We start from the raw sequence: 15418 nt of genomic DNA on the forward strand, positions 1-15418 counted from the left end.
GTGTCCCCGTGAGTTGGAAACCAGTAAGCAAGTCTTCTAATAAAGGTCTGATAGAGTCATGTACATCAAGGGATCAGCACTAAAAGATGTGGACCTGATGTGGTGTCAAGCTGATGAAGCTTTTGCTTGCTTCTTTTGGCTGTTCGTTTAACACAAGACAAAGTACAGACTGTAAGATTTTTTTCCATTTTATGTTAGATTTTTGTTTTAAATTTCTTTTTAAGATTGACTTCATGTTTCTTCACTCAACCTCATGTAAGTACGACTGTCTAAAACTTTGATTCCATGAGTGGTACTCAGACATTGGTCTTTGAATGAAGCTTGCAATAATCTCCTGGTTAACTGAAAGCAGTCTCACTTCGAAACTGAATGATGTATATAGATATTGCATATATAAAGACTGTTTCTGGGGTTACTGGTTATTGCCCTGCTTGTTACAGTCCCTCATTGTGTTTATATAATTCACTAATTTCTCTTATAAAAATGTGGACCCTAGTGCTTCACATATGCTATATGTATGCATTGTTCATTGTTTCAGCATTTAGCGTCACGTTGAAACTGGCAACAAAAAAATAACTAAGAATTAAAGAAGCAAATTTGTTCAACCTATTACCCCACAATATTTTTCTTTCTCTCTTTCTTCCACTTCTATTGAACATGCCAAATATTAAAAAAAACAACTCTTTGGTGTTTAAAACAAGAAACACTGTTTTTGTGACTGTTCTAAAGCCTGAGCTGGATTATGTACATTAAATAAAAATAAAATTCATCAAGATTTTCTAGTTTGTATGAGACTTCATTGAGTTACTGAAATTTTTTCAATTTTATGCTCCAGACTAGTGGCAAGAGCACTAAATTATTTATGTAACTACACTTGAACCACTGAGACATGATCTGACACCATTCTCTCTTTTTACTTAGAAATATAATAAACACAATAGTGAATTAATAAAGGAAATTTCACAGAAGTTAATTCATCGCAGACAGAACCAATTACCACAAAATAACCAAGACTGTATGGCAGTGTAGAACAGCTAAAAAGTAAACAGCACATTTTTTTCTATGGGACAGGTTGTGGTGACTAAGTGGTAAAGCACTTGGATTTCAAACTGAGGGGTCTCGAGTTTGAATCCGAGTGATGACTGGGTTTTTAATTTCAGGATTTTAAGGGCGCTCCTGAGTCCACAAAACTGTAATGGGTACCTGGAAATAGTTGGGGAAATGTAAAGGCCATTGGTCATTGTGCTGGCCACATGATACCCTCATTAACTGTGGGCCACAGAAACAGATGACCTATACATCATCTGTCTTATAGATCACAAGGTCTAAATGAGGAAAAGTGGGCAGCTAAAGAGCTTAAAGCTCAGCAACAAAAATGTGGCTAGAAGAAGAATGAATTAAAGCTCTCAATTTATAAGGTTACATCCTGAAAAGTTGATTTTATAAAGAAACAATGTTGTAATACAGAAATATAAGATCACAATATAGTTTCTCAATACATTGAGCCTCTAATAAGAAAGAAATGTAACAAGCAAAATTAAAAATAAACAAAGCTTATTAAATAGCTGCACATTTACAGGCACATATCTCAATACTGTTAGTTCTATTTCACTTTTCACATTCTTCTTCTTCTAGCCAGCTTTATTGCTGCTGAGCTGTGAGCTCTTTTGCAGACTTTGCCAAGGAAAAAAAGTGTGCTGTTGGTTATGTTGGGCTGTAGTGGAAGTAGGGTCTGCCTAAGGTGGATTAGGTGGATTAGGGAGGGGCATTCAAAGAGGATATGGTTTACGGTTTCAAAGGGGTGGGCGCAGTGTCTGCAAAGGGGTAGTTGTGTGGAGTTTATTTTTTCAGGTGGTAATTTAATAATGGTGTGTGTCCTGTTCTTAGTTGGAAGATAGTAGGTTGTTCTTTGCGGGGAGGAAGTTAATACTGTCCAGTTTGTTAGGCTTAGTCATTTCTCTGTACATGGCTCTGCCTGTGTTTCCTGATGCCCATTGGTTGAGCCACTCCTCTTTGTGATTGTTGACTAACATTGACCTTAGGGTGAGGTAGTTAACAGGTCTATCTGGTTGTTCCATAGATGAACCTGCCTTTTCATTTCCCATGATGCCAATGTGTCCAGGGATCCACTGTAGTGTGATATTGATATTTAATTTTGATATCATCTGGTGGATTATCACAATGAGTGTTGTCAACTCTCTTGGGCTGTTTGAGGTGCTGCCGTTAAGTGCTTGCAGAGTAGAATGGGAGTCTGTAAAGACAACAATATCTGATGGTGGTTGCACTCCTTCATATAATTTGTTTTCCACTGTCTGAAGTGCTATGGTAATTGCCTCAATTTTGGCTTGGAAGTTTGAGCAGTAATCGCCACAGGGTGCGCTTATCTCAAAGTGTTTATTTTTAGGGAAGACCAGGAAGACACCAAGACCAGCATTGATGGTAGCTTTGAAAGCCGATCCGTCTGTATAAATATGGAAAGCTGTTTTTTGATAGCTTTCGATTGTTTCAAGCGTGCCTACTTTGAGCTCCAGTGGATTTGATTCTTTTGTTAAGGTGTTATTTAGTAAATGTGTTTTGATGGTTGGTTGTTTGTAGTTTAGTCCGGGTGTAATGTTTGAAAACCTGGTAATTTTTTCTCTGTTATTGGGTAGGTGGTGTTTTAGGGCTAGTTCGTCAGTAAGTTGGATCAGAGTCTTTTGCTTTTTTTTTGGTTGTTTTTCCTATATTTCCTCCAACCTTCTGTATCTCTCAATAGCTTCTAATGCTGCTCTGTTGCGCCTTAACTTAAGAGGTTCAATATTGGAGTTTTTTCACAGGCTGCTGTGGGAGTAGTTCTCATACCTCCACTAATTAGCCGCAAGGCTTGGTTTTGGATTGTATCTAATGATGATTGATAGGTTTTGTTGGCAGCTACTTGTATGGAGAGACAGTTATCCATTACAGATCTGACATATCCAGTGTATAATTGTCTTAAGGTTTTCTTTTCAGCTCCCCAGGATGTTCCTGCTAGGTGTTTTATTATGTTTAATCTTTGTGATGCCTTTTCTTTTAAATCTGACATAAAGCGTTTTAGAGACAGTCTTTGGTCTAGTTTTACACCAAGATATGTTGGATTTTCTTCTTTATTTATTAGCTGAGAGTCTATTTTTAGGATGTAGTTTCTTTTTGCTGTTTTGTTGCTGTGGCTAAAGATTGAATAAACTGACTTTTCTTTGTTTATTTCCATTTTCCATAATTTTGAATATGTGGAGATAGTTGTGAGGGCTCTATTTAGTTTGGATCTAGTCAGCACTGGATATTTCTCTGTAGTCCAAATTAAAAGGTCAGAAAGAGAGTGCAGCTAAGGGCTGAACCTTGTGGTAGTCCTTCTTCCAAACTTTTTTTACTAGAGATGACACCTTCGAATCTGGTTTGGATGGTTCTGTTTTTTAAGAATGCCCTGATCCAGCTGTACATTTTTCCATAGATGCCCATTTTTTTCATCTTCAAAAATAGACCTTTTCTCTACACTCTATCATAGGCTTGCTGCAAATCTATAAATACTGCTGTAGTGTGCTTGTTTTCATGAAACCCTTCTACTGTGTCCTGGATAAAACGAAAGAGGTGGTCTTCTGTTCTACTTGCTTTCCTAAAGCCAAGCTTGTGCATTGTGGAGTGAGCAAGTACTTTCTAGCCACCAATAAAGTCGGTTATTGATAATTTTTTCTGCCATTTTGCCAATGTTGGATGTTAGAGATATTGGTCTATAACTTTTTGAGTCTCCAGGTGGTTTATTTTTCTTTAAAATGGGTATTATGTTTGCAGTTCTCCATTCCTGTGGTATGTCTCCAGTTTTCCATGTATGGTTGATAAAGTTAAGTATACAGTTTTGGGCCTGTGGTCCTAGTCCCCGAATCATTTCATTTGTTATTTTATCGGGTCCAGGGGATTTTCTTGACTTGAGGCTTTTTAGGGCAGTATTGAGCTCATGTAGAGTGAAGGGAGTGTCAAAGATCTGACAGTTGACTGTTGGAGCTTTTTCTTCTTTCTTTAAGATATTACTGAAGGCCTGGTCCAGTTGTTTTCTTGGCTTTGACTTGTTAATGCTGGCAAAATATTTATTGAAGGTTTCAGCCTTTTTAAGGTTTTTGGTTATTATGTCGTCAGTGCCTTTTATAGGTTGGGGGTTTGTTATTTGTTTCTTTCCTGCTAACCAGTGCAGAAGGGTCCAGGCCTTTCGACCATCCTTGTTTAGATCTAGTTGTTCGCATCTTGTGGTCCACTTTTTCTTTTTTTCTGTTTTAATTTTGTATCTTATAAGCCCTGTCAATTTGTTGTACGTTGTCTTGTTCTCTCTAGTAGGTTTTTTTTCTATAATCTTCCTGGCCATGTTTCTTTCTTTTACTAATTTATCTAATTCAGGTGTCCAAAAAGGTTTGTATTTCTTAACTTGGCCTCGAGGGATGTGTTTTTTTGCTGCTTGTAAGATGTTGGAGACTATAGTTGTGTAGGTTGATTTGACGTCTGTCTCAATTATGCTTGATAGTCTTGTGTCTGTTTCTTGTGAAAAAGCTGCCCAGTTAGCTTTTTTATAGTTCCATCTAGTTGTTTTGTTGGATTGGTATCTACCTGGCGTTCCAATATTGAGGAGTATAGGCCTGTGGTCACTACCTATGTCTTCAAGTACTGTTATTAAAAGAGTCGGTAATGTCTGTAGAGATAAAAGTTAGGTCAGGTCTGCTAGTTGTGTTGTGTGCTCTGTAGAGGAAAGTTGGAGGTGAAGTTTTGTTTTGCAGAAGTTGTAGGTTAGAGGCATTTGTTACATCCTTTATTTCTTTGCCACGCTTGTTGTAGTGTGGGTAGCCTAGGGAAGGTGTGTGTGCATTGACGTCGCCAGCTATTATTGTCCATGTGTAGTGTGGTAGTTGTATGTCTATTTCTGCTGTTGATGAGTAGTTTTTGATGGTGTACTTTGTTCCTCCTCTCCAAAGAAGTTTTTCCTGCGTGTCGATGTCTGTATTGTTCTGTATTTGTTTTACTGTGGCTTGTGTGTCGTTTCTTATGAGGGTCGTAATTCCCTGGCATTTGGTGCAAAGGCATATGTACTGTGTGTAGCTTGTGATGTTTATTTTTTTCTTGGGCAGTAGTGTTTCTTGCAATAGCGCTATGTGTATATCATGCTTCTTGAGTATGTGTTGGAGTTCTGTTGTCTTGTTTTGTAGGCCTAAGATGTTTAGTTGCAAAAGGTTTAGGTGTTTGCTGCTAGTCTGTTTTTTATTATCAGTAGCTGACTTATCACAGGCAGTCCTGGAAGAAACTGCCATGCGCAGACCTTTTACGAGGCGACGTCTGAGCTCGTATGGATTTTTTCATAAGTTCCTTGGCATTTATTGTAGGCTGGGTGTTTCCTCAGGCTTTTGAAAAATATATAAATATATAGACCCCGCATTTTAAGGGAGTTTTCGGTCTTGGCAATTTTCTCCAATACTGACATGAAAGGAAACATCTAGGTCTGAAGACTGTAACCGGAATATCCATGGGACAAGGTGGGGTTGGCCAATGGACCATTCTCGGCCATCCATAGAGCTCTCCAAATGGAACTTTTCTGCAGTAGAAAGCTTAAAGTGGACTGTGCCCTGGGTATGCCCTGTGGAATCGTCACATCCTGGATCCAGACCCCTTCACCATATCACATTCACCAGATCCAGAAAAAAAAACACTTCATGATGGATTTATATCTAGTATTAGAATGTAGTGAGACAAGGACCTCCGTCTGGTGTAGTGCAATCCAGACCTCCGTCAAAAAGCACCTAGAGGGGGGGAAGGTCCACTATTATTCACTTAGTGAAATGCAAGTGGAAAGGCAGTGGGGTTATTTATTTCTCTTGGTCATTTCCAAGCCCCGATACCCACACGGGGGAATATCGCCACAGAGTGGAGGTTTGGAGAGTTTTCCTTCTCCTAGATGGGTTGCGTTATTTAGGCTGACATGCCCCATCAACACGAAGCTAAACTGGTTTTGAGGCGCCAGTGTTCCGCCTTTCATCCCTTCTCCTGTCAGTTTGTATAAGAACACATAAAAAAGGAAAGTTCCTGTTACGTGCGCATCTTAGTGTAAATGTGAAATGGTGCGAATGCGTGTTGAAAGGAGAGAAGAACCAAAATGGAGGAATATGAACAAGAAAGTGTTTTCAGTATTAATAAAGAGTAAAGTATTTATAAACTGTGATTTGTCGTTTTCCATGTCTAAAGAGTCTCATCCAATATGAAGACGTAACAAGTGGCGCCCAACGCAAAGGTAACCCACGTATCCCTCTATTCACAGGGGATCTCCTGTCAGCAGACAGTAGAGATAGTAAAATCTAGATCTAGAGACAGGAGAACATTCGATTCGATATTATTAGAAATAGACTATGGCGGACAGGGCTGAGGTAGCAGCGTTGAAGGAAGAGGGAAGGTTGTTGGAGCTTGAAGGGGCAGAACTAAGAAAATACGTACAAGAAAGGTTGATGGAGAGGGAGAGATTAGCGATGGAAAGAGAAAAAGAAAAGGAGAGATTAGCGATGGAAAGAGAAAAAGAAAAGGAGAGATTAGCGATGGAAAGAGAAAAAGAAAAGGAGAGATTAGATAAGGAGGACAAAAGAGAAAGGGAAAAAGAAAAGGAGAGATTAGCGATGGAAAGAGACAAAGAAAAAGAGAGATTAGCGATGGAAAGAGACAAAGAAAAGGAGAGATTAGATAAGGAGGACAAAAGAGAAAGAGAAAAGGATAAGGAGATAGTAGCAATTGAAAGGGAAAAGAAAAATGAATTAGTTGCCATTGAAAGAGAAAGATTGGCGTTGGAAAAAGAGACAGCAGAGAGAAAGTTAAAAACAAACCAAGAAAAAGAGAGTGATAAAAGAAAGGGGGAAACTACAGGGAATAAACTAGCAAAATATAAAGGTGCGATATTCGAAGAAGCTAAAATGGACATTGACATTTTTTTGAAGAAATTTGAAATTGAAATGAGAGAACTGGAATACCCCGAAGACAAATGGTCATTCTTATTATCAAAGTAATTTGTAGCAGAGGTCCCATCGAAGATATGCATGAACCAGAGCAGCTATAGCGTGGTGAAAGAACAATTACTACGAACGTACGGAAAAACAGAGGCGTATTACCGTGAACAATTTGTTAACTGTGCGATAGAAACAAATGATGACCCACAGACATTCATGGACAGAATGACCAGTAGTTTTGAAAATTGGACTGAAACCGCCAAAATAGAAAAGACATTTGACGGTCTAAAGACATTTCTAATGATAGACAAAGCAATTTATGAGTGTCAGGAGGAATTAAAAATATTTTTGTTGGAGAGGAAACCAAAATCCATAGAAGACATAGTAAGACTGATAAGGGCCTATAAGGTGGCACATCCAGATAAGAAACTATCCAGAGGCAGCGACATAGAAGAAATAGTTGCATTTAACAGAACAAGAGATACACGAGACAACTACATCAACAACGGCAGACGATATAGATATGATGAACAAAATAGGTTTAGAGGACAAGGAAGGAACCAAATGGGTAGTAGACCAGGACAGTTTTATAGTAACCGAGGTCGATACCAAAGAAATGTACAGGGACGATTCGGCGGAGTAAGGGATAGAAGAGATCAAAGCCTGTCAATGTTAACATGTGCAGGAAGCCTTGAGTATTTTGAGACCTTCGTGGGAAACAAAATAGCAAGGACGATATGAGATTCTGGCATGTGAAATGGTGCGAATGCGTGTTGAAAGGAGAGAAGAACCAAAATGGAGGAATATGAACAAGAAAGTGTTTTCAGTATTAATAAAGAGTAAAGTATTTATAAACTGTGATTTGTCGTTTTCCATGTCTAAAGAGTCTCATCCAATATGAAGACGTAACAGTTCCCCTTTCAGACCTTGAGGTCTATAGGACAGATGATATAAAGATCATCTGTTTCTGTGGCCTATTGTAAGTGAGGGTGTCATGTGGCCAGCACAATGACCAACCAGCTTTACTTTTCCCCAATTAAAATTACATGCAGCCAATAATCATTTAACTCTTTGATTAATTATGTTTTGTTAAGGACAATGAATAATAGTGCTATGAGTATGGGAAGTGGGAGAATAACATGTACACAATTTTTATCAAAAAGTCAGTCAGACTTGATAAAAGCATTATAAAAAGTATATTGATATAGACTAATTTAGGTAACCAAGTGAGCTAAAAGATAAACAAAAATTGTGATGTTTGTGACTCATGGAGTTTTTATTTGTATTTTAAGGATCGTCATACCATTTTAAGATCCTGGGATGTGAAAGACTTTACACCAGACTGTCGTCAGTATCTTTACCTCTTCCATGCCGGCAATAAAATACATCTGAAACTTGTTGGTAAATATTTATTTCACACAGTTCAGGCGAAACTCTTAGGCCCTTACTCAAATAGAGTTAGAATATCATTAATGTTATTAATATATTTACATTTTGACATCAAAGTTTGTACTTCACAGATCATATTGTACGTGAAGATGGGTTAAGGTTAGATTAGATGAGTTCAGCTTTGCTTTGTTAGCCAACAACTGTCTGTATCCTGGACTGTCCACACTTGTATTATTGCTGGTACACTTTCAGCAGTAAGTTGACTTTAAAACATTCCTAAGTTATGACTGTTTTAGTTTTCAACTTCCTTTTAAAATAACTCTAGAACAAAATGGTGACAAAATGAGCCTTAAAAACTCAAGAACCCTACATATAACAAATAATTTAAAAGTTTTTAAAAACAATTTTTCAAATTGAAAAAAAAAAAAGCTAAACATGTTCTCAGTGTGTTTTACAGTTCATTGCATTGCACTATTAGTTTGTTCTATATTTTTCTTTGTTTCTGGCATTCATCAAAACTGTATTTAGTTAAACTACCAACTATGTCATTTCTTTGGGCAGCTGCTGGAAAGGGTGGGTGCCTAATGTAAAGCTTGGCATTTCTTAAGATCAATAGAGAGGCAATAATGTTTGGGCAGCCCATGTTTTAAAAAAAATCTAAAGCTAAGGAACTAAGCAGAAAGATGGTCAACAGATCTTTGTGGTGCCCCAATGGTCTAACATGCTAAAGGATAGGTAAATGTGATGAAGGAATGCAGCTTGGAAAAGAAATATTGTCTCTCTCAGCAGATGAAGATTAACAAACATTTCATTCTGAAATTGATTTAACATTTGTAATGTGTCTCTCTAACACCAGAATATAAAACTCTAAAAGACTTGGAATAATCTAATTAGTTTCTTATTTCCAATGCCACACCAGGTGAGCCATGGCAGCAGTCATATAGAAGGCATGCTGGGAATGAAATTCATCACATACAGCTGCAAAAAAGTGTTTTCATTGGTAATTATGTGGGCTACACAAGCCTCAGCTGATGCTCACCAAAGGTCAGTGTATGCAAGTATAGTTTTGTTCATTGATACAATAGATAAGCAGTTTTTATGAATATAAGCAGATCCCTTTAAAAAGAGTTACTTCAAAATGTATTGGCCCATCAGTCATGTGAATAAAAATGTTTTCATAGCCAATTGACATAATTATAAAAAAAAAAAAGTTCCCCTTTCAGACCATGGGGCAGATGATGTAAAGTTCATCTGTTTCTCTGGCCAATGGTTAAATAGGGTGTCATGAGGCCAGCACAACAACCAACCACTAAACCCAAAGATCCCAAAATTAGAAATTCGAGTCTTTGACAGGATTTGAACCCGGGACCCCTGGTTCAGATAGCTAAGTGCTTTACCACTCAGCTACTGCACCTCCAATTAACAAAAGAGCGTAGTAGCAGAATCTTGTCTTGTTTTTCTAAGTACTATTCATGGGGCGTTGTTCTGAATATGTTGCATCTTGGCTATTTTGTCATCAAGTATACCTGCTAGGATGGCGCTGCAGTAGTCAAGGCGAGAGAGTATGAATGCCACAGCAGTGTTGTTCTGAATATTGTTGTGGGCTAATCTAATCTGACTTCATGTTGTGCAATTATTACTTTAACATTAGCCACAGAACATTACAAAATAGATATACTTGATAACAACATTCAGTTCTATAAAATGATGCTTTATTAACCACTGGGAAATTTGTCCAGTCTTTCTAAAACGTCGCTATAACTAACTACTATTCAATTACTATTCAAAACAGCCTACTTCTAACATAACGCCATGTTGGTCTCTTGTTCGCCTAAGTCTACTACGTCATTAGTCTGTCTTACTACGTCATTACTTTTACCGTCGCTAAAACTATACACAATATATTTAACTAACAAAACTAACCTACTCTCTAAACTAGTACATTACATTTCCTTCCCCCTTTCTAAAAAAAAATTGTTTAACAATTTTTTACAAAAAGTACAGTAAAATGTCTTTACAATAGCAAGGAGAATTTTGTTTGAAAAAACAAATACAGTAAATATGGGGATGGACAACACAACAAATAGATTCTCTTGACATCTCAGGTAGGTTCACTGGTATCTCACAAAGTTCGTTTACAGACATCTAACTGCGTTAAGTTCAATGACAATTCACCAAAGTAAGTCCTTTGACATCCAACAAGGTAAGCTCAGTAATACACTATTACTGACCAAATAGTAATGTCACTGTAAAACACAACTTTAAAAAGTCCATATAGTCTCTGACACAATACTGCTGAGTGAGGTATCTGGCATGATACACAGTTCAATACTAAGACTTCTGTTGAATGTGGGACGTGATGTGACACATAGTTCAAAGTGTGACCTTTCTGCACATAGTGTAACAGTCCATGAGTACGAAACTTCACGTTGTAGTTACCACAAGTTACGCTGTACACGGTTCAAGCTCTACGTTGTACAAGGTTCAAGCTCTACGTTGTACAAGATAAAAGTTCATCACATCACAATAATGTTGTTTACGATGCCAAGTACCATCTCACTGTCCATCTTCAAGAGCATCAAGAAGCATCACAACTTCATGACATTTTCCTATTATGGATACAAACAGTAAAAATCCATTAACAACTTATTACAACGTTTAAACAGTGATACTTGAGGCATCCCTAAATTTCCAACCCATCAATAGATTCAAGCTTATTTCTTCCTTCGCTTACCATTTCCTCAGGAATCTAAAATTTACAAATGATCGATGTGATGATACACACAAAGAAAATATAATACTTCTGCTCATACTTACTTTCCAATAAGCTTTCAATATATATTATCTCCCTTTAAAACTATAACTCTTTAAATTATTTCCCTTTCTCATTAATATTATGAGTGCCATACTATAGCATACAAATAAATATCATAACATATACAACTTATTTACAACCTAAAAGAACTCAACATGTTCATGTACTATACAATCAAACCAATGCTGGTATAGATATCTATATATACTTAAAAGTAAACCATCAAGAATTTACTTTCTCCAACTATATTCTGCTTCTCCATTTCTTCTTTGGTAAGGTCCATATGACCTACAATTGTCCCTTGTACCCTGGTACTCATCAAAGTTACATCTTCTCTGAGGGTTCCCTCTATGATACTGTCTATCATAGACATTGCTATCAAAATTTCTGTCATACTCATAATGGTCAGATCTCCTATCTGAATAGTCACAACTTCTGCATTGCCTGGCAATATGTCCCTTTCTTTGACATTTAAAACAAAAAATGTTTCTTCTCACTTTACCATAAGAATTTCTTTGTCTCATTTTGTATTCATGTCTTCTATTCCAGCTATCTATCTCTCTTTGAGTCAGTTTCTTTAGTCCATGTATATTGCCTAAAAGCAAATCATGAGACAATCCTGGTATTGCTAAACCTTTACAATAACCAGTATAAAATGGTGTTTCTAAGAAAACTCTACAGGCTTGATAGCGCTTGATACTGCCATCTATCAACCTTACTTTTTTTTCATAGCCTAATAAACAATCTGGTTTAACTAAGTTACTCCTAATTCCAACTGTACTGCATCCCGAATCTTTGACAAACCTCATAGGTTTCCCATTGATAAAACCAGAGTGTACTCTCATTCTGTTGGTTTCATCTTCTGCAAAATTTATTTCTTCTACACCCCAACAATACTCATCTCTTCTACTTCTTCATTATCACTACTTTCTCTACTGTCCCTTTCATTGGTGAAATACACTCTACTTTTGTTATTTCTGTTTCTGTTCTCTTTCAACTCAACTTTCCTACTCTGTTTCCTGTAACTGTCCATATTTTCTGATCTATTGTAATTCACTTTTTTACAGTGTGCTGCAATATGTCCTCTACCTTGACAATTAAAACAGATGATCTCTCTATAGTTAGTATTATCTCTATTTCTATCATTTCTGCTCTCATGTCTATCTTTACTCTTAGTTTCTTTACTATATCCTACAAAATCAATGTGTTTCTTATCTTTATTTGAAAATGAATTATTAGGATAAGCACTGCTGTAAGTTCTCATAATAATAACTATGTCCTCTATATTTTTTTGGTTTTCTCTCTTTTATAAATGACTGTAACTGAGATTCACATTTGTTTGTAAAGTTATCTATCAAAATAAAGTTTTTAAGTCCCTCATAGCTTTGATCTATTTGTTCAAATGACATCCATTTACTGAAATAATCTTTTTCAAGATTTACTGTTGTTTGAGGATCTATCTGACTACTAGGAAAATTTTCAAAATATTTTTTCCTAAATGTACTGGCATTATGACCATAGGCATTAAGAAGCTCTTTCTTTAATATATCATAACTATTCTGAAGGGTATGATCATGGTTCTGACAAATAGTTAATGCTTGACCTTGAACAAAATCAAGTAAGATTTGAGACCATTCATTTTCTCTTATGTTACAACTGCTCATTTTGATCTCAAAACGCTTTAAATAATCTGAAATACTGTCTTTATCTTCCTGAAAGGGCTGCAGTTTCTTTCTCAGCCAATGATTAGTACTTTGATTATCCCTATTTTCATTCATGCTATTACCATTACTTGTACTATTACTATTGTTTATGTTTTCACTCTGAACAGTAGGCCTATCATTTGTGTTTTGTTTTTTCAATTCAGCATCTAACCTCAATTTCTCTAAATCATACTGTAATTTTCTATCTGCTTCTTCTTTTATTAATTGTGCTTCTCTATCTTTTTCTTTCTCCCTTATCTTGTCTATTCTATCTCTCTCTATTGTTACCATTTGCTGCACATAGCTAGTTAGGTCCTTCCCTTTAAGTTCTAATTGTCTAGCCTCAGCAATAATTTGCTGGCGAAAAGTCTCCATATCATCTCCTGGAGCTGGAGCCATTATGTTACTATTATAATCTTAGACAACAACACTATTTCTATATATGACAAGGGTACTTAGTTTAACACTGTTTTCTTACACAGACAATAGTATACTGCTAATTGTCCAGACTCACCTTAGATTACTGCTAGATAAGGCTAAATAAATGTAGCCTACTTTATCAATACGTAAGATTATCACACACAAAAAATTAATTAAATAAAGAAATAAATATATACACCAAATAGGCCTACATCTATGAGAGATGAGACTTTCGTCTGATAGAAAGATTAGAGACAAAAGTGATACAATAGTTTTGAAACGGTACGAGACTTTAAAAAAGAAATGATTCACGTTTACATACAAGACAAGTTGACAACTATACGTATACGTGGGCTCCTTGCTAGTAAATACCCAATTTTAAGAACACTCCCGGTTCACCCTGATTTAACCTGGTAGCAATAAATTAGCAAGTGGCCACTGAGGCCTACAGAATCTATTTTAAACAGACTAATAGACGAAAAAATAAACTTATCTTTTATATTGAAATCCCTTTCGGCCAACAAGTATCACACAAGGGTCAGTGGTCAGTTCAGGCTCCTCCGTCCTGGCAATCTGGAACGCTTCGGTTCGCAGCTCAAGTGTAGATCAACTCCTGGCAAAGTGTTGCAATCACCAAACACACAGGTGTAATGTTCACAGAAGGTGACGATATCGATTCAGTCAAACTTCCGGGTCCACAGTTCCTCAAGGCAGGCAGTAACGGCTCAGGTTCCTCTTCAACGAATAAGTTCCAAAGTGGTAAGAGTGCAGTCAATCTGGCAGTAATAGTTCAATGTCATGTACGACGAATTCCTTCTAAGGCGTCTGATTCAATGATGACGACGATAATAATAATTCACAACTACTTCGATGATAATGTCTCTGTTGCAGCGCAGTCCCCGATGAAAACAAGCTCACAGGTGTGGTGAGGTATACGACGAAAATGTAGTCTGCGACGACTCAAAACAATCTTGACGGCGACAAAGATGAAGTTCCAAATAACAGCTCAATGTTTCACTTCCACTATCTTCAGGTCAGGAACAACAGTATGCAAAAGTCAATACTGAGACAAGCTAGTGGTGCTGTCTCACTCAAGAGAGATACAAAAAATTGCTAAGTCCAACTCTCTCTCTAATGAACAAAATACGCAACCTCACAGGTTGAACAGACGAGTACACAGTGTGGTAGTAGGGTATACCATCACTCGTGTGTAGATCTAGTGGATCTAGACTAGTACTTTAGAAGAATGACGTCCTCTATACATCACTGTCTAACTGACAAAGTGATTCTAACAGTCAACTTCGATGACCTTGCAAAGTTAATAACGAGCGCTGCTCAAAATATTGTAGGCCGACTTCACGACGAATGACTTACTTGACAGCGAAGTAAAACTGTCGACTTCTCAATGTCTCACGAACTCTAGTTCAACTGCTACAAATTTCTGGCTCACTTCAGGCAATGTTCTGACGTTCTTCGATCCCTTCACTGGGTCGTCAAAATAATGGCGTGGCGTTCGTTCTGGCCTTGGGGTCGCCAAAATAATGTTGTGGGCTAATCTAATCTGACTTCGACTATGTATCAATAATTACTTAACATTAGCCACAGAACCTTACAAAATAGATATACTTGATAACAACATTCAGTTCTATAAAATGAGACTTTATTAACCACTGGGAAAACCGTCCAGTCTTTCTAAAACGTTGCTATATCTAACTGCTATTCAACTACTATTCAAAACACAACCTACTTCTAGCCATGTTGGTCTCTTGTTCTCCTAAGTCTACTACGTCATTAGTCTGTCTTACTACGTCATTACTAAAACTATACACAATATATTTAACTAACAAAACTAACCTACTTTCTAAACTAGTACATTACAATATTATTTTTTTCTTTATGTAAATTTGATGCTTTAAAAAAAAAAAAGCAACAACTAAGCAAATAAAAAAAAAACAACTTGTAAAATAGAATAAATGAGACTGCATAGAGTTGATAAAGTAAGCTTACACTGTTACACTAGAAACAAACAGATAAGTTTAAAAGTCAGGCCACTGATTTTAGAGATTTAATGTTATTTAATTAAGAAAATTCAAAACATAAATGAAAAAATTACA

General features: G+C 36.7%; 1 protein-coding gene across 2 annotated transcripts in view; it reads left to right on the plus strand.

The window, feature by feature from the left end:
- Positions 1-15418, plus strand: part of LOC129921642 (homeobox protein 2-like) — a 35299-nt gene continuing 19881 nt past the window's right edge. For both annotated transcript variants that reach the window (XM_056003770.1, XM_056003773.1), the window contains exons 1-4: positions 1-171; positions 8270-8378; positions 8498-8620; positions 9286-9410. The gene's annotated coding sequence lies outside the window, so the exon portion shown is untranslated. The remainder of the gene's footprint in view (positions 172-8269; positions 8379-8497; positions 8621-9285; positions 9411-15418) is intronic.

The sequence above is a fragment of the Biomphalaria glabrata genome, chromosome 11 (assembly GCF_947242115.1).
Source record: "Biomphalaria glabrata chromosome 11, xgBioGlab47.1, whole genome shotgun sequence".
Classification (NCBI taxonomy): domain Eukaryota; kingdom Metazoa; phylum Mollusca; class Gastropoda; family Planorbidae; genus Biomphalaria; species Biomphalaria glabrata.